This window comes from Panthera onca, chromosome C1, assembly GCF_046562875.1.
Source record: "Panthera onca isolate mPanOnc1 chromosome C1, mPanOnc1 haplotype 2, whole genome shotgun sequence".
NCBI classification, from domain to species: Eukaryota; Metazoa; Chordata; class Mammalia; order Carnivora; family Felidae; genus Panthera; species Panthera onca.
Genome location: NC_138346.1, coordinates 153511641 through 153531487, shown reverse-complemented (window position 1 = coordinate 153531487; position 19847 = coordinate 153511641). Strand labels below are relative to the sequence as shown.

At 35.7% G+C, this 19847-nt stretch overlaps 2 long non-coding RNA genes across 3 annotated transcripts in view; one reads left to right on the top strand and one right to left on the bottom strand.

Moving 5' to 3' along the window:
* The first annotated feature begins 2320 nt into the window (after positions 1–2320).
* LOC132670793 (uncharacterized) lies at positions 2321–6567 on the top strand. The gene is made up of 3 exons (XR_009606918.2): positions 2321–2409; positions 3848–3903; positions 5764–6567. It is a non-coding gene; the product is annotated as an uncharacterized LOC132670793 (long non-coding RNA).
* An 8247-nt stretch (positions 6568–14814) lies between these two features.
* The window catches only part of LOC144617236 (uncharacterized), a 94479-nt gene continuing 89446 nt past the window's right edge, over positions 14815–19847 (bottom strand). For both annotated transcript variants that reach the window (XR_013557536.1, XR_013557535.1), the window contains exon 4: positions 14815–15073. This is a non-coding gene — a long non-coding RNA (uncharacterized LOC144617236). The remainder of the gene's footprint in view (positions 15074–19847) is intronic.

Sequence of the window (19847 nt, the reverse complement as noted above, 5' to 3'; positions counted from 1 at the left end):
TCTAAATGAGAAAAATGAAGCCTTTCATAGCAAATGTATCAGCCCAGTGACCAGCTTACTCATGAGCAGAAATTGAACATGTGTCCAGAAATGCAAAGTGACGCTTCAGAATGTGCTGTCAGTCCAGAATATTCTAAATGTGGTTGGTGCTTCTGTAAGTCAACAGTATCCTGTGGTGTGTAAATGGGTTGCACTTCTGGTATTCCTTTCCATAGAATCATATATTTACTGCGTAAATGATACTTGAAGTTAATGGTGACTGGGAAACTGCTTAATGGAACTCAAGAGCAGATCTGAGAAATGGCATCGGTCTACCAATAGAGCTATTAGAATGGTCACAGATTTGCATCACAGATGCTACATTAACCTTGCAAGTGCATCGACTAATTCCATAAAGCCTGGTGTGTTTATACTGTATCCTGTCAGTAGGTTTGCAAGCTGTCTGCCATAAAACCGAAGTCATGGTATGGGACTATTAGGGGTGTAGCATATGTCTACGTTGTGTAACCAGTGTGAAAGGTAGATGGAATGTTCTTTTCCTTCTATCGGTACAAAAGTTAGGCTAAGAAATATCTTTTCAGTTTGAGTAGAGATACTGATAAACAAGGAAATTCAAAATCCTGAATTGGAAGATTAGAAATATTGATAATAAAGAAAAATGCTGCGAGGTCAATGGCGATCTCAGCTCACAATGCTGAATTTCATCTTTGTCTTCCAGGATATTGTTTTCACAGTATGAGCTTGAATTCATATTAAATGTTTTCAAATTTAATAACTGGCAGCCCATTGAAACAAGACATTTAGCCAGGCTCTGGAATTAAGAAAAGGAAGGAAGAAAAGAAGGAAGGAAGGAAGGAAGGAAGGAAGGAAGGAAGGAAGGGAGGAAGGGAGGGAAGGAGGGAAGGAAAAAAAGGTCATAGCCTTAAAATCATTTTAAAATAATGCTTGAGAATAAATTACTAGAATTTATGCTTAGTATTTCAATTATTGATTCTAACCCAATGAATGGAACAGATTTTTTAAATGAGAGGCTTTTCTACTTCTTTAGTTAAGGTATTAAGGGATATTTACATGGAAAATTGTGTATTTACAAAATTTATCTTCTAGCAGAGTGTTATCTATTGCTCATTTAATATAAAACACTGAAAAATAAGATATTTTCCACTAAAAAAGGAAAATATCTTTTTTTTTTAATTTTTTTTTAACGTTTATTTATTTTTGAGACAGAGAGAGACAGAGCATGAACGGGGGAGGGGCAGAGAGAGAGGGAGACACAGAATCGGAAGCAGGCTCCAGGCTCTGAGCCATCAGCCCAGAGCCCGACGCCGGGCTCGTACTCGCGGACCGCGAGATCGTGACCTGAGCTGAAGTCGGAGGCTTAACCGACTGAGCCACCCAGGCGCCCCTAAAAAGGAAAATATCTTAAATCAATATTTTACTTTCTAAATTTTGAAATCAGAATTTATAGGAGTATCTTCAAGTATTATTTACACTGATTTTACCTCATTATACTTTTTCTCTTTTCAAATTGTACAACACATCTCTATATCTGGCATATACATACATACATACATATATACATATATATGTATATATATTTAATGTTATATGTATAATATTTAATGTTACTGGCATTTAGGATTAAATTGTAGGCAATAAAGACAAATCAAAACTGAATACATATTGCAAACTAATATTTTTAAAAATGTTAACTTTGTCCTTATAGATATAGACATTTGATATAGATATATATATATACAAAGATACAGATATTTGTCAACATTGCTAAACAAATCATAAGAGAGCCAATCGGCTCTCTAATGCATAGGAAGATATTCAAAGCTTTATGGTGGTTTGCGATATTATAGATCAGTATGACGTCTACTGACCCGGATGCTTGGTAAGAAGTTATATTAATCGTACATGGATTTGGGTTTTTTCCCCCCAATCATCTGTCCAACTAACAGAAACCATAAATGTAGTTTTAAAAATTGCCAAAATATATTCACGACATGTAAAATTTACTATCGCATTTAACACATAACACATTCTTTTAAGCTCCAACTATTAAAACACACTTAAAAAGATTAAGTGTATATTTAAGCTTGATTAATTTAATTATTAACTTTGCTTTACCTAAGAACTTCAGAAACCTACATATGCATCCCTGAAAACATTCACACTAGTTGAGCTACAATATATCTTATATAGACTAATGCATTAAAATTAAAGGTTTGTCAGCTTTATATTCTAACTTGCTTGTCAGTATATTGTTACATCTTTACATTCTTAACAGTTTTGAGAGAGGGGAAGAATGTACATATAAAGGATCATAAGAATGCAGTTTTAAACAGGCAGGTGGGGGTGAGAAGTATTAAACAGTCAAAAGAAGTTTTAAAATAAAGCAAGGTATTATAAAGTTTGTATAACTTTATTTTTTTAAGTTTATTTATTTATTTTGAGCGAGAGAGAGAGAGAGAGAGAGCACGAGCAGGGGAGGGACAGAGAGAGAGAGAGAGAGAGAGAGAGAGAATCCTAAGCAGCCTCCATGCTATCAGTGCAGCCTGAAGTGAAGCTCAGTCTCACAAACCATGAGCTAATGACCTTAGCTGAGATTAACAGTCAGATGCCCAACAGACTGAGCCCCAAGTTTGTAAAACTTGAAATAATCTAAGTTAAAGCAAAAATAAAACCAGTGTTTTAAAGGTATGGCTACAGTCAGTAGGATCTCTTTGGGGTAAGAAAACAGTAAGTACCACAAAAATTGAAAATTTTCCTATCCAAATACGTTTATCTTCATATACTCCACTTTCCAGGTTAGATTAATTCAAATTTAAGGTTTGTCATGAATTTAATAACTTTTATATTAAAGTCTGAAGATGAAAAGCAAAACCTTCTCTTTTATAAAGATTGCTTCGAGGAAAACATTTCTGAAAAAATTGATAAAATCAACTGGTATAAAGTAATATTCCAAGGGTATCAATGACTTCCATGCCAGGAATGATTTTAAAAGTCATATCAGGACTTTAGGAATATACTTCTATAGCTTGGACAGAAATCTTTTTATTTATTTATTTATTATTTTTTTTAAATTTTTTTTCTTTAATGTTTATTCATTTGTGAAAGACAGAGAGAGAGAGTGAACAGGGGAGGAGCAGAGAGAGAGGGAGACAGAATCAGAGGCAGGCTCCAGGCTCTGAGCTGTCAGCACAGAGCCCCACGCGGGGCTCAAACTCACAAGCGGTGAGATCATGACCTGAGCTGAAGTCGGATGCTCAACCGACTGAGCCACCCAGGCGCCCCCAGAAATCTTTTTAAAGATAGGTTCCATAATTTTTAAGTTTGAAACATTTTTAAAAAGTTGGGTGGGTAAGAATAATTTAGTTCTTCCTCAACAAAGTTTTCATATATTCATAGGTGCTTGTATTATTAATTTTGTTAGCATGTTATGGCATTAAAGGATGAACACATCAGATATTCTTCAGAATACATGAATGTAAAACATTAGGAAACATAAGGGATTCATAGAAAATGATCCAGTGAAATTATCACCATATCTATATGACTATAGAACCATAGTCATATCCTCCAGTGTGCTTGTTCACAAGTATGTGTGTGTGGGGGAGAGAGCTGCACTGAAGACTTCAGTGACCATACTCTTGGATGAGACATACATGGCCTCTGACAAATTTGGTTCCATTTTAGATCATTCAAGACAAAGGGAGTGGTATTAGTAAGAGACTGTCTACTGACAGGCTCCGTGTCTACAACATTACTCCAATACTGTTATAAGCCATTTAAATCAAATTACACGCATCAATCTAACGAGCTGCTTTATTTTTTACAGAAACATATGTTTAGAGGTAAAACAACGAAAGAGCAAAGTTTGATCCTAGTTTTCAGGTGGGTAGGTACCAGCCTGAAAAACCAAGATGGTCACATGTTCCACTTTATATTTTTAATTTGGAGAAACCGGAAACTTCGTGGTGAATAGTTGGAATATAGTTTAAATTTCGTAAGTTATCTTTTTAATTTTGGCTATCAGTCTGTATCTGCTGAATATGAGTGGATCTATTTATTTGGTGAAAAACCAATGCCAAACTGATCATCTGCCAAACGGGTAAAAAATAAATGTTTCATTTCATTATCTCAAACTAGAGAAACAATGTGGTTATACCTATTTGCTGCTGGCCATAGATGAAAATAGGAAAAATATTCAAACAATTGCCTACCTTTTGGAAATACCTAAATATCTGACAGGAGTAACTGGTTCTTATTTCTAAATACAAAGGTATAACAAAAAGATATGCTAAAGATTATTTTTTCATATTTTATTAAAATTAAAATCTGTTAATCTACATTAAACAAATTGAAAAAAAAACCTCACATTTTGAATCCATTTGATGATAACTTACTATTTTTAAAATTTCTCTTTCTTATTTTTCCCCTTATTTTTATGTACTGGATTGCATTTTAGACTCCTTAAAAACTTTGATTTCTTGTTGATTAAGCTAATTTCAATTAAGCTAATTTTAAACTATTTTAAGCCGAAGCCGATGTACTTCCTGTATTTTCATTTAATATCACCCATATTTATATCTACATATTTTTCCCTATTTCCTGGGAATGTACAACTATACCATAGATAACAAGTTCAAAGAAAATTCTCAATTACAACTAGAGTATACATACTTAAATTTCGATATGTGCCTACAAAAAAAAGAATCATTTTGATTTTATTTCTACCAAAGTGTGGGTGTATTAAGTTATTATATGTGCTTGGTCTAAGTCATTGAAATAAAATACATTTATCTAACTTGCTGTACTAGTTTTTATCTTTTGTTTCTGTTTTGCAGTATTTTTTGTTTTTATTGTTGATAGGTAGCCTATAAAAGCTACCTAGTTTTGTTTTGTTTTTTAAACTTTTGAGCAACTTCTACTCATTACATATATCAAGGGGATTTTTAGTAAAGCCGACAAATCTTTTCATTTTGGTTTTATAAATGCAGATATATGAGCTATCATTCAACTCACAAATTCAGAAAAAAAATCTATTTCCTAGATTTAATCAAGATGCCTAAAACTGAAAGTTACATTTCATTTATCTTCTCATTTCTTTGGGTTTGGGCAATATCTTGCAAATTAGTTTGTGATAGCAGAACTCTAAAATAGGTAGCCCTTCATGCCTATCTACTGACTTCCTGACTTGTGTCTACCATGGGGGTAAACACAACATATTATTCTTAAATACTTTTGTGAATGTTAACAAAATGAAATAGGGCATTGCTCCAAAGGAAGGGAGGAGAAAGAAAGAAAAAGACCTTCTCTATAATGCTGCTAGCAAGGCTTTATCTTTATGACACTAACGATAATCCCTTGTGTAATTAACTGTAGAGTGGTTATGCATGCCGCACGCAGCCCATGACAAGCCTCATAGAAAATACATCAGTATTAGCCACAGGTGAATTCGTTTAGAAAGATTAATGACTGCACCTGAATTTTAATGTCTGAAAAGGGATGGAACACTGAATCCTTAATTAAAAAGTTGAATGACTGGTATGGTTTGTTTAACATCACAAATTTCAACGGGAGGGTTTTGTATTCAAATGAAGTATGCAAAAGGAAACTTTCCTTAGAAAGTGGTGAAGTAAGGGTGAAAAGCAAAAATGTTTTATGTGCTTTACTTTATGTAAATCGATACATGGATCAGTTGCTTTGATATGGATCAAATGTGGTGTAATTATGGCTCTTTTCTGTTTACAGTGAATGTGAAGCGAAGAATTCTTACAGAACATGAGCTGGCATTACCCTCAAACCAAGAGAAAGTTTGAGTAGGGGAGCAGTAAAACCGACAAGTAATCTTATTCTTTCCTTAATGGGAAGCCGTTTCTTCTTCATTATTATTTTACAAAGTTTTTTAATGAAGAGAAAGTAACCTTGAAAAACAACTTGGCAATGCCATTCCCAGTAGAGTTTTAACTCTGCTTTGCAAACTCGTTTACGGAGTATGTTAAAGCTTGTCACAGACAGAAGATTTTTCAATGACAATTTTAATCTTCCTTTTAAGGATTTAGGAGGGGGCCAGAGGAAGGATGACGTGGGCATGCTTCTATCTAGAAGAGAAGGAAACGACTCCGACTAATCATTTGTCCTTCGGGTAATAGTCAAAAGCAGATGTCTTAAGAAAGAGTGACCCCAAATCGTAATTATTTTGGCCACTGTGCTTACAATTTTAAAGTTATTATTTTCCAATTAATCACAGAAACAGTTAACATTTGGAAGTGTCAACAAAATCCAATATAGAAAAAAAAAGAGAGAGAGAAGAAAGTACACAAGGAAAAGAATTACATAATATGCTTGATCTATCCAGAGTGGAGAATTGACATATTTAATGTAGATGCAAAACCAGATCACTTTTTCTTTAAAACAAAAAAACAAAAAACAAACCCAAAAACTTAGTTTTATGGTCAGAATGTAGAGTTTTAAAAAAAGAAACCAAGAATATATCTGGTATCTTTCTACTAACACAGTTTATACAATTGTCTGCATTTTCTGTTCTTTTCTTGAGATGGGAATTCTATTGAATTTTTACTTTAACACATATCAAAGCACATGTAAAATTCCTTTGCCTTTTTATTTTCTAGGTCAGAATGCTGCTCACATCCATGGCAAAGTAGATTTTGATGCTCCTTAGCTTCACACATTGCCTGCTGCACTATTTTTTTTCTGCCAAGTAAAAGCATGGCTTTTAGTTCTGTCCGCTTTCCAAGGGAACACATTTTTAATGAAATGTCATTTAGGAGTATTTGTTACTTCCTGTAAAAGCTTCTTTCATGGTTTTGTGTGTGTGTGTGAAGAAGAAAAAAAAAAACAGCCTCTTAAAATGTTGTAGTTGTAACTGTTCCCAGTATTCAGAACACTAGAGAGGGAAAAAGAGAAACTCCAGTTCTCACAGATGTATCAGATGTTTTTAATAATGGATTGAAAAAGCATGTGTTCCGTATATGGCTAGCGCCTCTGAGATGATTATAAAGCAAGTTTATCACTGCCGATTTCCATTAGTTATAATTACCTGTGCCATAGGGTGAGACAATGTTATTGGCACAAAAAGTATAAATATTTTTCAGAGACTGGATTTAGTTTTAAAGTAAACATTGACATCTTAGCATAAAGCCAAAATTGAAATGTAAAGAAATGCTAATGCTTTGGCAGCTCTTGTCTGTTGAATTCAGTTAATCCATTAGGAGTCAATCTGTGGGATAAGGTTTGAGGAGGCTTAAGGATCAGTATTGTTAATACCAGTTAAAATAATTTACAAAGGTGTCCATTAAATCTGTCAGCAAAGTGTTGACGGACAAAAATAGGTTGAGTCTGGATCCGCCCAGAGCTATTCACATTAAATGCCAGTTAATAATGTCTGTTATAATTTTAGTAAGTAAATGTCTGAAAGTTCAGTATTAGAGCTTTCTCTCTGTTATGTACCTAAATCTCTTTCCAAACTTATTTAAATCCTCGTCAGTAAAAGTTAAGCATAGTCTCAATGGGTTCATAAGCATTGCTGGGAGAGTCCTTGTAATTTTCTCAAACTCCAGGGGGTTATGTTCACTCCTAAACCAATTAAATAAGAAAGAATAAGCAAATTTCAAATGTAACAAAAATTAAAGGATTAAAACAAAAAAAAATTTTAAGTCACCGTAAAACAATCATTGAGAGACATTGTTAAAGAGGAAAAAGTGCTATGATTCACTGAGATATTGGACCAAAATGTCAAATTGGACTAAAACTCATATTCATAAGTAAGCATACTATATATATATATATATATATATATATATATATATATATGTAATTTCTTCTAAAGATTCTAAATTTACTAGGTCCTGCTAACTCTGAAAGGTAGAATACAACTCTCATGATATGTGATAAACCCTCACCTTTGAGGCATCTTACCCTGTTCATAAACCTGCCACATGTAATGCCTTAGTAGACAGAATATGAACCACTTTCCTTGCTGAATGAAGGGGTAATATGTTTATATGTGAGTCTCCCTCCCTCTCTCTCTTCCTCAAGAGCAACACAAATTTTTGACATTGAATCCCAGTATATACTCTACTAGTAAACATAGTTTAGAGCTCTTGAAATATATTGTAGTTTAACTGGAAGGAATACTTATATATTTTGATGAAATGATTTTAACATACATTTATATATATATATAGTATACATTTACATACATTTATATATATTTATATACATACATTTATATATATGTATATATATATAGTATAACTCATATGGCTAGTTAGTTATTAATAATATAGTATAATTACAGCAAAATTGTTACTATCTGAGAAATGAGAATGACACTAGGATGCCAATACTAATATGTATTGATTATTTATTATATGACAGTCACTATATTACAGGCTTTAAATGTTATCTCATTTTGACCTGAAAATATGTTTGTGAGAAGTATCATATTTTTTAAAAAATTTTGTAATGTTTATTTATTTTTGAGACAATGCGAGAGACAGAGTGCAAGCAGCGGAGGGGCAGACAGAGGGAGACACAGAATCTGAAACAGGCTCCAGGCTCTGAGCTGTCAGCCCAGAGCCCGATGCAAGGCTCGAACTCACAAACCGTGAGTTCATGACCTGAGCCGAAGTCGGATGCTTAACCGACTGAGCCACTCAGGTGCCCCGAGAAGTGTCATATGAAGTACATTTTGTAGATAAGAAAACTGAGGGGGCGGCTACTGTAGGCTCAATGCACTACGTTGTGCTAAAAACACAAAGACTTTTTCTTTCAATTTGCCGTTTCTCTGCCCACTCTATTTAACTCTCTATCATTGCTAAATTAAGAGCTACCCAGTTTTCATTCTATAATTCTAGAATGTTTGTCCTGGAGTTTGTTTAAAGATTTGTTACCCAACTTGTACACAGTCCTATGACAGCAAATGCATAAACGAGCAATTGCAGAAAACTGTAACTGCTTTCTGGCCCCGACTGGGATAGAATTGGATGTATCACAGCACTTATAAACCATCCTTGGAGGGCTGCACCTAGGAGATAGCAGTAGATATAGGCAACATTTATGGAAATGCAAGCACTGAGTAAGGCAATCCACTAATACCTATTTTATTTAAGAGCACATATAAAGTTTTCTGTTCCTTTGGTTTGGGTTGGGGGTTTCATTAAGTAGACAGGATACACATTTCATTTTCTGTCAAGCTTTCCTTAGGTTCCATTCACTACAAGGCTGAAGTCCTCAGAGAACCAGGGAAACATACAAATGACACTTTTCTTCTTGTGGGAGGCTTCCTTTGCATTACATACTTTTCTGTAATTACATACATATCCTTTGCATTACATACATATCTGTAAAATAAAAACCATTTACTGGTTAAGAAATAAAACACATAATATTTTTTACACATTAAAAGCTTAAGATACAACAGTAAAATTCACTTGCAGAATCCAAGTAGTGGGTATATGGGTGTTTACAATACTTTCTACTTTTCTGGATGTTTAAAAACTTTCATAATAAAATGTTGAGTGGGGGAAGCTTCATATAATTAAATACAGTCTAAAATCATACATCAAACTACTAACAGTAGTTATTGCTATGAGACTTTCCGTTCCTCTGAATTTTTCTATTTTGTGCAAAAGCTTGTGCTATCTATTAGGGGAGGTTATTTCTATTTTATATGTAAAATAAAATTTGTAGAAAAAAGTTATCAGTGAAACAGAAACTGGATCACTGAACCGCTTTAAAATTCTGTTTCCCTTTGATGGAGAGTGAAAAGAAAAATAATGTCACTGATGTTGGAAAGGTTCTTTCTTCCCATGTGTTGTGCCAGAGGAATTACCTTTTAAATTTCATTAGGATCCACATAATAGCAAAGTCAAAGAGCAACCACAAATAGAATATGTTGACACTCTATTATGTGCAGTATCTTGTTGGATATTTTATATATTTATGTATAAGTATTTTATATTATGTATGCTTATGATGTTTCCCTATCTTCAAATCGCATATGAATTAGTTGAGGAGACAAAACTAACATATTAAAGAAAAGGAATGTTTAAATGAAACTCTCAAACAGAAATTCAGAGAAAGGGATTTGAATGGAGTGGTTAGACAGAATTTATGTCTTGGAAGAAACTACAGGGAAGAGTCTGGGAGCTCAAAAATCTTTCCAAACATGTAGATTAGTCATTTACACACACACACACACACACACACACACACACACACACACACACCAGGATCATGCTGCATAAGCAATTTTAACCGAGTTTTTCTATAAATATATAACATGAAAACTTGCGCTTATTAACTATTCTTAAAGCTATGACTTTTAATTGTTGCCTGAAGTTCAGTCATGTGGGCATATCCAATTTCATTAATGCTTATTTTGTGGATGGCTGTGTTTGGTCAGCAATTAGCTAGTATTCTAAATAATGTTGTAAAATATTCTTGGATTGAATATTTTGATATTTTTGCATAGATAAATCTACTGCTCTTTTCATTTATTTTTGTTTCTTCCTTTTCTTTTATCTTTGGGGTCTGGGATAATGGATGATTTTTATACCAAAGAGGAGATCTAGCAACAGGTGCTCTGAGTTAGGGAAAAGTCACATATGAAAATCAATTTCTATAAAAGATCAAACTGTGAACGAATTCCTCATTTTATATGAACGGTTTCCCCTAAGTTCTCTAACTGTAGATGTGCTTACAGTGTACTTGTATTCATAGCATTTTAATGTATACGTCATAGTACCCACAATTTTGTTAAGATGTATGTTGAGTTTATTTCGTTATAATTTAGACAAACTTTTCTAAAAGTGAAATTAATTGGTACAAATACCATAAACTTTCCTTTTAAGTACTTTTTAAGCTGATTTTGTTAAGAATGAGCTTCAGTATATTTTATATCAACATCATGCTGAAATTATTTTAATTCCATCCACAAGCTAAACTATTTGTCTCCAGCATATCAGAAATTCCGATGTTAAGATTTTATTGAAAAATAAGTTATTCTTACAACGCAGAGATGAAGTATTTCCAGGGTGAAAATGTGGTACTGCTGCTTTCTCTGGCAGTGTGCGTCTTCCATTTTCTTTAAAGATTTAATATTTTTCCAAACGTAGCTGTATGAAAAAGCTAAAGTACAGCATTTCCTGTGGAACCATTTGTCATTTACCTACATTCACTGTGTTTGCTGTCCTCCGAGTATTGCTAAACTTCACTTTTAATAGGAGAAAATAGGCCTTAAAAGGGAAGCAGTATTTTACTGCTGAGCAAGAAACTATTTGTATTCCTCTTTCCAAGCCTGCCCAGGAGCATGTAGAATGCCTCTTGACCAAAGGAGATGGTATGAATATTCATGTGCTTTATGAATCACAGAGCTGAGGCCGTATGGTTTTCCCATTTATCAATTACTGGTTTAGGATTACCCAGGCGAAGAGTTGAACTGATTAACAACGTTCTTTTTGTTTGCTCCGTGTTGAGGTGAAACAGCCCGGTGACGACTGTATTATTTCTTGCCTCTTCAGCTGTCCACACTTGTGCAGGAAGCTTAACATCCTGTCAGGTTTCATCATGTAGCCTCTTTATTACCACGTTGTGAGAATTTGTGTAGTTGTAAATCAGAATAACTTTTTAAAGTTTCATTTCTCATTGCGGGAAAGACGCCATGGTTGCTATGGCTAAGGAGCATGGCTAATCGTGCCCATCATAAGGGAGCTCAGGTATGCTTGGCATCTGACTGGAAAATTAAAGTTGTAAAAGTTAATGCCACAGGCAGTTGAGAAAAGCAGCTGCAGTGAGAACCTGACTGTCGTAGAGAGGTTGGAATCATGCAGACAAGCTCACCTTGATTGATTAAGATAGCATGTTTGTGTTGGTCTTGATTTACGTCTGTTGGTGTTTTTTCCCTCTGACCTTCTATCTTAGTTCCTATTTAAACTCCCACTCCGAGACTTCTGCTAGGACTACTGACACTGTTAGTAAAATTAGAAAAAAAAAAAAACAAAATAAAACTGAATCCTTTAGTGGTTTGAGAATGCTGCTGTTCAGAAACTTTAAATCCTAAACACTTCAAAAAAGAAATGAGTCATTGGTAACCTAGAGGCTTGATCCTCCTCTCCTCTCTACCCACCCCCCAACCCTCGTTGCCCCCACCTCGCCCCCCCCCACCCGCCTTCATGTTTACTTTCATTAGTATGCACTGGTTTCGTTTAATTGGGTAGTGTGAAAATAGTCAAAGCCTGAAGGGGCTTTCTTGATGCTGAAGTAGCGATTTCTTTTCCAAGAGAACAATGAACCTGCTCATCCAGTATTTAGCAGCTTAGATTTAAATTCAAACTTTTCTTTTTGCCCTGTTCCGTATCGATTCCCACTTTATCCCTCTTTTTCTGTTTCTTTGTGGTTTCATGTGCTATCTCTGACTAGGGTCATCTGTTTCCATCTGTGTGTGTATAAACATCCCAAGCTTTCTTCTCTTCTTCAGTGACAGGCAGCCAGTTTTAAATCTGTCGAAGACTGTTTTTTAGACCGTCTGAATTATTTCTCAGATTCCTTTAGTATTGTAAATATGGAGGAAATCAGGCAGTCGCTCCAATCCACTGAAGAGTCCAGTGCAGTCTGAATTTGCTGTCATCTGTTCTTTTTTCATGGACACAACCTTTACTGCTAACCTACTTGAAAAGGAGCCATGGAGAAGAGAGAAACTGCCCTACACTTTAGTTGTGTAGAGCTAATACCTTTGCTCTAGTGTGAGAGAATCTAATTTTCTCTCTGAATCTGGAACTGCACAAGAGGCAAGTTATCACCTTCCAGAACTTAAGAATACCCCATGCTGACCTAGAGTCTCTGAGTGATTGAATCACCTTCCCCCACAAAAACAAACCTGATGCCAAAATCAAACAAACAAACAAGCAAACAAACCTTCATATTTTAAGTAGATTTAAAAGAAGTCTATAGTGTAGGAAAACAAAACTCTTTTTTTTTTTTCTCTTTGGAAAAATAATCCATTTGCCATGTAGGACTGTATAGCATCAAGACAGTGTCAGGGCTGTTGAATTTCTTCTCTCAGATCCAAGCATATCATTCTACATAGAATAGGAGCCTTTGGCTGTCTGGGATTCTGAAAATTCCATTTGTGAAGCAAGGAACAGTGTCAAGTTCTTTGTTCAACATTCTGAACACCAAGTCTCACACTGTGAATTCCGTTTTCTGGTTTCTAAATCCTGAGTGGTTGAATGCAATATGTATGTGGGATGAAGATTAGAAAGATTGTCTGTATAAGTTCTTACTCCTTCTAAGGTGTTTATTTTTTGAGTGTGACTTAAGTATATCCATGCTCATTTTTTTTTCTGATGAGTGAGTTCAATTCTTTGGTTTACGTTTTATCAAATATACTTTTGACATTATGTACAGTCTAAGGTTCTAACACTGCATATCATTTTTTTATTTAAATTTAGTGTCTTCTAGATCATGATATGACTGAAGGAAGATTATGGATTCATTAACAAAATAGTGAATAAAACACAGGCATAGATCAATGAACATGCAAGAAAGAGAAAACCGACAGTCTTCATTGTCGAGTTTGTTTTTCGATAAGGTTGATCTCTCACTTATTCCAGTGCTCTCCTTCCTCATACACTTTTCTCTTCAAGTCATTTCTCATCCATATTATACTATACGCATAAAAAATATCAAAGGCAGAATTTTATATTTCTACTTTGCCATTTTTATTTATTTAAATTTTTTTCACCATTTTATTTATTTTTGAGAGACTGAGAGAGAGCATGAGTAGGGGAAGGGCAGAGAGAGAGAGAGACAAAGAATCCCAAGCAGGCTCCAGGTTCTGAGTTGTCAGTGCAGAGCCTGACATGGGGCTTGAACCCATGAACCGGGAGATCATGACTTGAGCCAAAGTCAGACTCTTAACCGACTGAGCCACCAAGGTGCCCCAATATTTTCAAATGTTTATTTAATTACTTTGAGAGAGAGAGGAGGGGAGGTGCAGAGAGAGGGAGAGAGAGAATCCCAAACAGGTTCCGCACTGTCAGCACAGAGCCCCCACACGGGGCTTGAACTCACAAATTGTGAGATCATGACCTGAGCCGAAATCAAGAGTCGGACACTTAACTGACTGAGCCACATAGTGCCCCTACACTGCCAGTTTTATAATTCAAAATCTTACCAATTAAAGTTATTCATGCTGTTGTTTTGGCTGAAAAATAATGTATAAGGTGCTTACAATTTTCTGCATGGTGATAACAACTTCAGAGAAAGTTGCATTTGGCAAACAACAATGAAAAAAGTTGTCTTAAGACTTTTAAATTCACTAATAAGTGCACCTTACAGAGAAAACCATGGCAAATATAAAATCGACCTGAATCACAAAACCAAATATCTCTTTAAAAACGCAAATATGTCATCTCTGTTTATATAAATGGATTATTAATCCCCCCTCCATTTTAAGTAGACTTTGTTTTTTAAAGTAGTTTTAGGTTAAGAGCAAAACTGAGCAGAAACTACACAGAGTTCCCATAACCCCCTTCCCCCTACCCACTCACAGCCTCCCCCACTATCAACATTATACACTAGAGTGGTACATTTCTTGCAATTTACTTTTCTATTTGTTAATGAAAAGAGACAACTCTTGGGTATCGCATCCACTGATAATCTGGGTTTAAAAAAATCCCATTTTAGCTCAGTTTCAAGCCTTGCTGAGGTGCATTATTCCAAGAGATGAATAATTCTTTGAGTGCTGCTAAATTTGTGACGTTAAATGAGTGTGTTCAGTGCATGATACAGAGAGGATGCTAAAAGAAACAACTTGGAAAAGGTGCCAGTAAAAACACTAGTTGGTTTTTAGATAGCAACTGAGTGCCTGGCCAGAGATGAACATGGTGGATGCAATACAGCCATTTTGAGCCTTCTCCTCCTTCTGCCATCGCCAATTGCTTCTACCTGTGGGTGGACAAAATTCCAGATGTAATCGGTCAGCGCTCAATCCTGCTTTGTCAATCTGCCTCCAAGTGGGACTATCAAATAGAACCTGCACAGAGAAATTAAAATGAAATTGTCGTATCATCTTAGGAAAAAATAAACGAGTTTTTAAGCCATATACAGATCTCAATATATGACAGCAACAAAATAAAGAGCATACTTGAGTGGAATGAAGCATGTGAAAGAGATGGTATTAGAGGTAATACATTCTTGGATAGCCTGGGTGTTTTCAGACTATCATGAGACTATAAACATGCTTTTTGTTTGGGGGATCTAACAGCAATTCCAGTATGGATACTGATTCGGAGCATTAAATACAGTGTGTTGCAAGAGCTTGCTAATGAATCCGCAGAATACCATCTATCCTGTTTATTCATCCAGGTCTTGAATATTAAATAGGATAGCCTTAAAAACTTGAGTTCCATAAGCTTTCATTATATCGGAGACAGATATATATTTGAGTGAATCAAGACTATGAGCATTGATTCTATCAAAGAGTTCTGGGAACATTAACAGAAAAGATATTCTCATGACATCATGTCCCTCAACATAATGTGTGCATATACTCCATGTAGGCATGTATATTTTATAAAATTATTGATGGGCAAAGAGATTCCTTTAAGGCTTTCCTCTTTAAATGGAGTCTCTCCTCAATTGTCTTATCTTGTTGCTTTGAGGCTTTTTAAGTGCTTGCTGGTTCATGGATCTAGTAAGCTTATCCACGAGCATCTTCGTCAAGGATTGTCCTAAAGCTTCAGTTAGTCCTCATTGTGATTGCCTCCAGTGGTCTTGCCTCTGTACACTTTTCCATCTTACCCTAGTCCCACAAACCATTTACAAATAATTGTTATTTAAGAGTTAATTAAGCACTCATAATATTCCTGCTTTGGAGGAAAATTGGCTGCACATTAGAAAAGCTGAAGCCGTCATTATTCTATTATAACATTTCTGATGGAGCTTTCAATTTCAAGGCCAACAGGGGCACCTGGGTGGCTCAGTCAGTTAAGCAACTGACTTTGGCTCATGTCATGATCTCACGGTTCATGGGTTCGAGCCCCGCATCAGGCTTTGTGCTGATAGCTCAGAGCCTGGAGCCTGCTTCGAATCTGTGTCCCTCTCCCTCTCTGTTTCTCCCCTTCCCCTGCTCACTCTCTGTCTCTCTTTCAAAAATAAATAAATGTTAATTTTTTTTTAATTGAAGGCTAGAGGTAAAAAAAGCCCAAAATAAGTTGTTGTTATTTTTTTTTACTTCCCAATACTACTTTCTTAGTGCTCAATATCCATTGGGTGCCAGTGGTATTTAAGTCATTTCTTATAACAATCACTTACTTCTACCCATTTTTATCTTCATCATTTTTAACATTTTGGATAAAGAAGATCAACCTTATGTATCAACCCTAATACACAAAAGATGCTCTATGGTCATTTATTGTATGAATGAACAAGGAAAACTTTTCCATTTGGCTTTGGGGGTTTTCTTTTCACAAGTAAAGTATTTAATGAAATAAGTATGGAAAAGCATTACCAAATCCACGTGTATACATACCACAAAATACTTGGACGTTAGTACTTATTTAAGCATTAGGGGTACTTTTTTTTCCCTCCAGTGTTTACAAGACAGTAACAGGTCTTCTATCTTGGCATAATGTTGTCAAAAACTACAAGACTGTAGATAAGAAAAGGGTGCCTTTTCTTCATAGCTGTGCTCTGACAGAAAGAAGGGATTGGTGGTTTCAATCTGTGCTACATAACTGAAGGCAGACAGTTACTTAGGGCTCATTACATGCGGTTTGAACGGCTAAGAATAGATCTGTTCAAAGCATAGATATCAATGTCTTAAAAGCCATTCGTGGGATAGACAACAGCTTCTTCTTTAAGCCACTTAATTTTTTGTCTCAAAATTAATATTTCATTATTCCTTGGAGCACTTGACATGGTCTGTATGGTTTGAAGATGTACAGCAACCACCATACAAACTAATATTAAACTGTGTCTTTAAAACCCATCGAGAAGGTTTTGCAACTAAATGCTTTCACACATAACTGCAGTAATTAACTGTGGGAGACAGATTTAATGCTGCGATGGTTTATTTTAACCAAGGACAAAGGTAGGCAGAGACAGGGCAGGAGAAGAAATGGCTACTGTGGGAAAGTAAAAAATTAAATAAATGTCAATGTTGCCCATGTCAGGAACAGTGGCTCCCTGCTACTTTCTGAACTATCATGTTCAAAGCTGTTGATTTAGGCTCCTGCTGGTAAACATGTTTTTTTATAACCTCAACTCATCCATATTTCACACAAGAGACTTCATAAAAGAGACAGATTTATAATTTTCTGTCACTGAATTCAAGATTACCAATTATTTCTTTATTGAAATTTTTTGCATCCTTTACTAGAATAGGTATTCATAGCTTTATAGACCTTTTCTTTTTTCTCAGTCACTCAATTTAGATTTATGAAGCTTAAGAGTTTTCTCCTGCAGCAACTCACAAAAACATTCTACTTCAAATTCACAGTGCCTCAATCAATGTAATTATTTCCAGGAACAAGCCACAAGTTTTAGAATTTATATGCTTTAATAATTCTATATTCTTGGATTATGACATGATTTTACATGAATGGAAAATAAGGATTTTTGAGGACAGAATATATGAGAATATTTAAAGATCGCTTTGTAGATTAATTGGACATTTATATTGAAAACTTTAACTTTTCTCTGTGTACGGTCCAAGATTTAAAACTTTCCAAACCATATCAATAGCATACTTTCAGAACACTAATTATGTTGATGTTTGCAGAAATGGCACAGAATTTCAACCCAAATAGCATACAGAGAAACTGTAATAATGGCGATAGAAAAGTTTATGAAATGGGTGTAATCTTTTGACCCTGAGGGCTTAAGGGCATTGTCCACAAAAAGATGAACAACATGTTGGATCATCTTCTACAGGCACTACGTTCTGTCTTGTTGATAGAGTTTTGTCCCTGTTGCAGTTCTAAGAAGGGGTGGAATTTGTGGGGGTGTTACAACAACACGATCAGGCACAGGTCCTGTAGGATAGCCTGAGAAATGGTGAGGACCTAGAGGAAAACTATCTAAAATATGTCTTGAGGGCCCTGGCATTTCTTTTTTTTTTTATTTTTTAAAATTAATTTTCTTTATTTTTTGAGAGGCAGAGAGAGACAGAGCACATGTGGGGAAGGGGCAGAGAGAGAGGGAGACCCAGAATCCGAAGCAGGCCCCAGGCTCTGAGCTGTCAGCACAGAGCCTGATGTGGGACTCGAACTCATGAACTGTGAGATCATGACCTGAGCCGAAGTCGGACACTCAACCGACTGAGCCACCCAGGCACCCCAACCCTGGCATTTCTTAGTCGGCCAAGAATGATGTTCTATTCAGCCTGAAGAGATGAGTGGTGATCCCACAGGGAGAGAGTCGCAGACTTAGCCCATTCTGTGGCTTTTGAAGACTGGAAAAAAGAGCCCCCAACTCCAGCCAGACTCAGCAGCTCCCTCTCTAGGGGATATTTTCTTCTTTTCTTCTTCTTTTCTTTCTCTTTCTTTCTTTCTTTCTTTCTTTCTTTCTTTCTTTCTTTCTCTTTCTTTCTTTCTTTCTTTCTTTCTTTCTTTCTCTTTCTTTCTTTCTTTCTCTTTCTTTCTTTCTTTCTTTCTTTCTTTCTTTCTTTCTTTCTTTCTTATTTATCTCCAAGTTTTTATTTAAATTCCAGCTAGTTAACATACAGTGCAATATTAGTTTCTGGTGTTCATGTAGTGATTCATCACTTACATACAACACTCAGTGCTCATCCCAACGAGTGCCCTCCTTAATCCCCATTACCTGTTTAGCCCATCTCCCCCACCCACCTCCTCTCCAGCAACCTTCAGTTTGTTCTCTATAGTTGAGAGTCTGTTTCTCAGTTTGCCTCTCTTTACCACCCCGCCCCACCCTATATTCATTTGTTTCTTAAATTCCACATGTGAGTGAAATCACATAGTATTTGTCTTTCTCTGACTGACCTATTTTGCTTAGCATGATACTCTCTAGCTCCATCCACATCATCGTAAATGGCAAGATTTCTTTCTTTTTATGGCTGAGTAGTGTTCCATCAGATAAACCACATCTTCTTTACCCCATTTGTCAGTTGGTGGACATTTGGGCTTGTTCCATAGTTTGGCTACTGTTGATAATGCTGCCGTAAACATCAGGGTGTACGCACCCTTTCAAATTAGTATTTTTGTATCCTTTGGATAAATACTTAGTAGTGTAATTGCTGGATTGTAGGAGAGTTCTATTTTTAGCTTTTTGAGAACCTTCATACTCTTCTCCAGAGTGGCCACACCAGTTTGCATTCCCACCAATAGTGTAAGAAGGTTCCTCTTTCTCTAGGGCATACTTCCTGAGGAGCAGAGAGGAACCTGGATTTCATCCCTCCCGCCACCAGGCACCTGGAGCCAGCGTCCCTTGAACAGCCACATGTTACAGCCATTGATTAGGCTCCAGGCAATTCAACAGCAAGGGCATCTCCAGAAAGTAAGACCCCAAAACCTATTCTTTCCAGACGTCACACCTGAAACACTCTCTTATGGACACCTTGGCTGAGTGCTCAATGCTCAGAATGGGAATGTTCAACAAAGGTTTGCAGAATAAATACATTAAATCTGCGGCTGAAAAGCCACAGATTACTACTAAGAATTAAAATTATTTGGATCTAATATGTGTCTAGGTTAACACTGCTTATCTAAACTATGTATACATGTTTATAGTTGATGTAATCTTCATGTTGATCTTCACAGCAATCCTCTGAATAGACAGGGTCCAATATT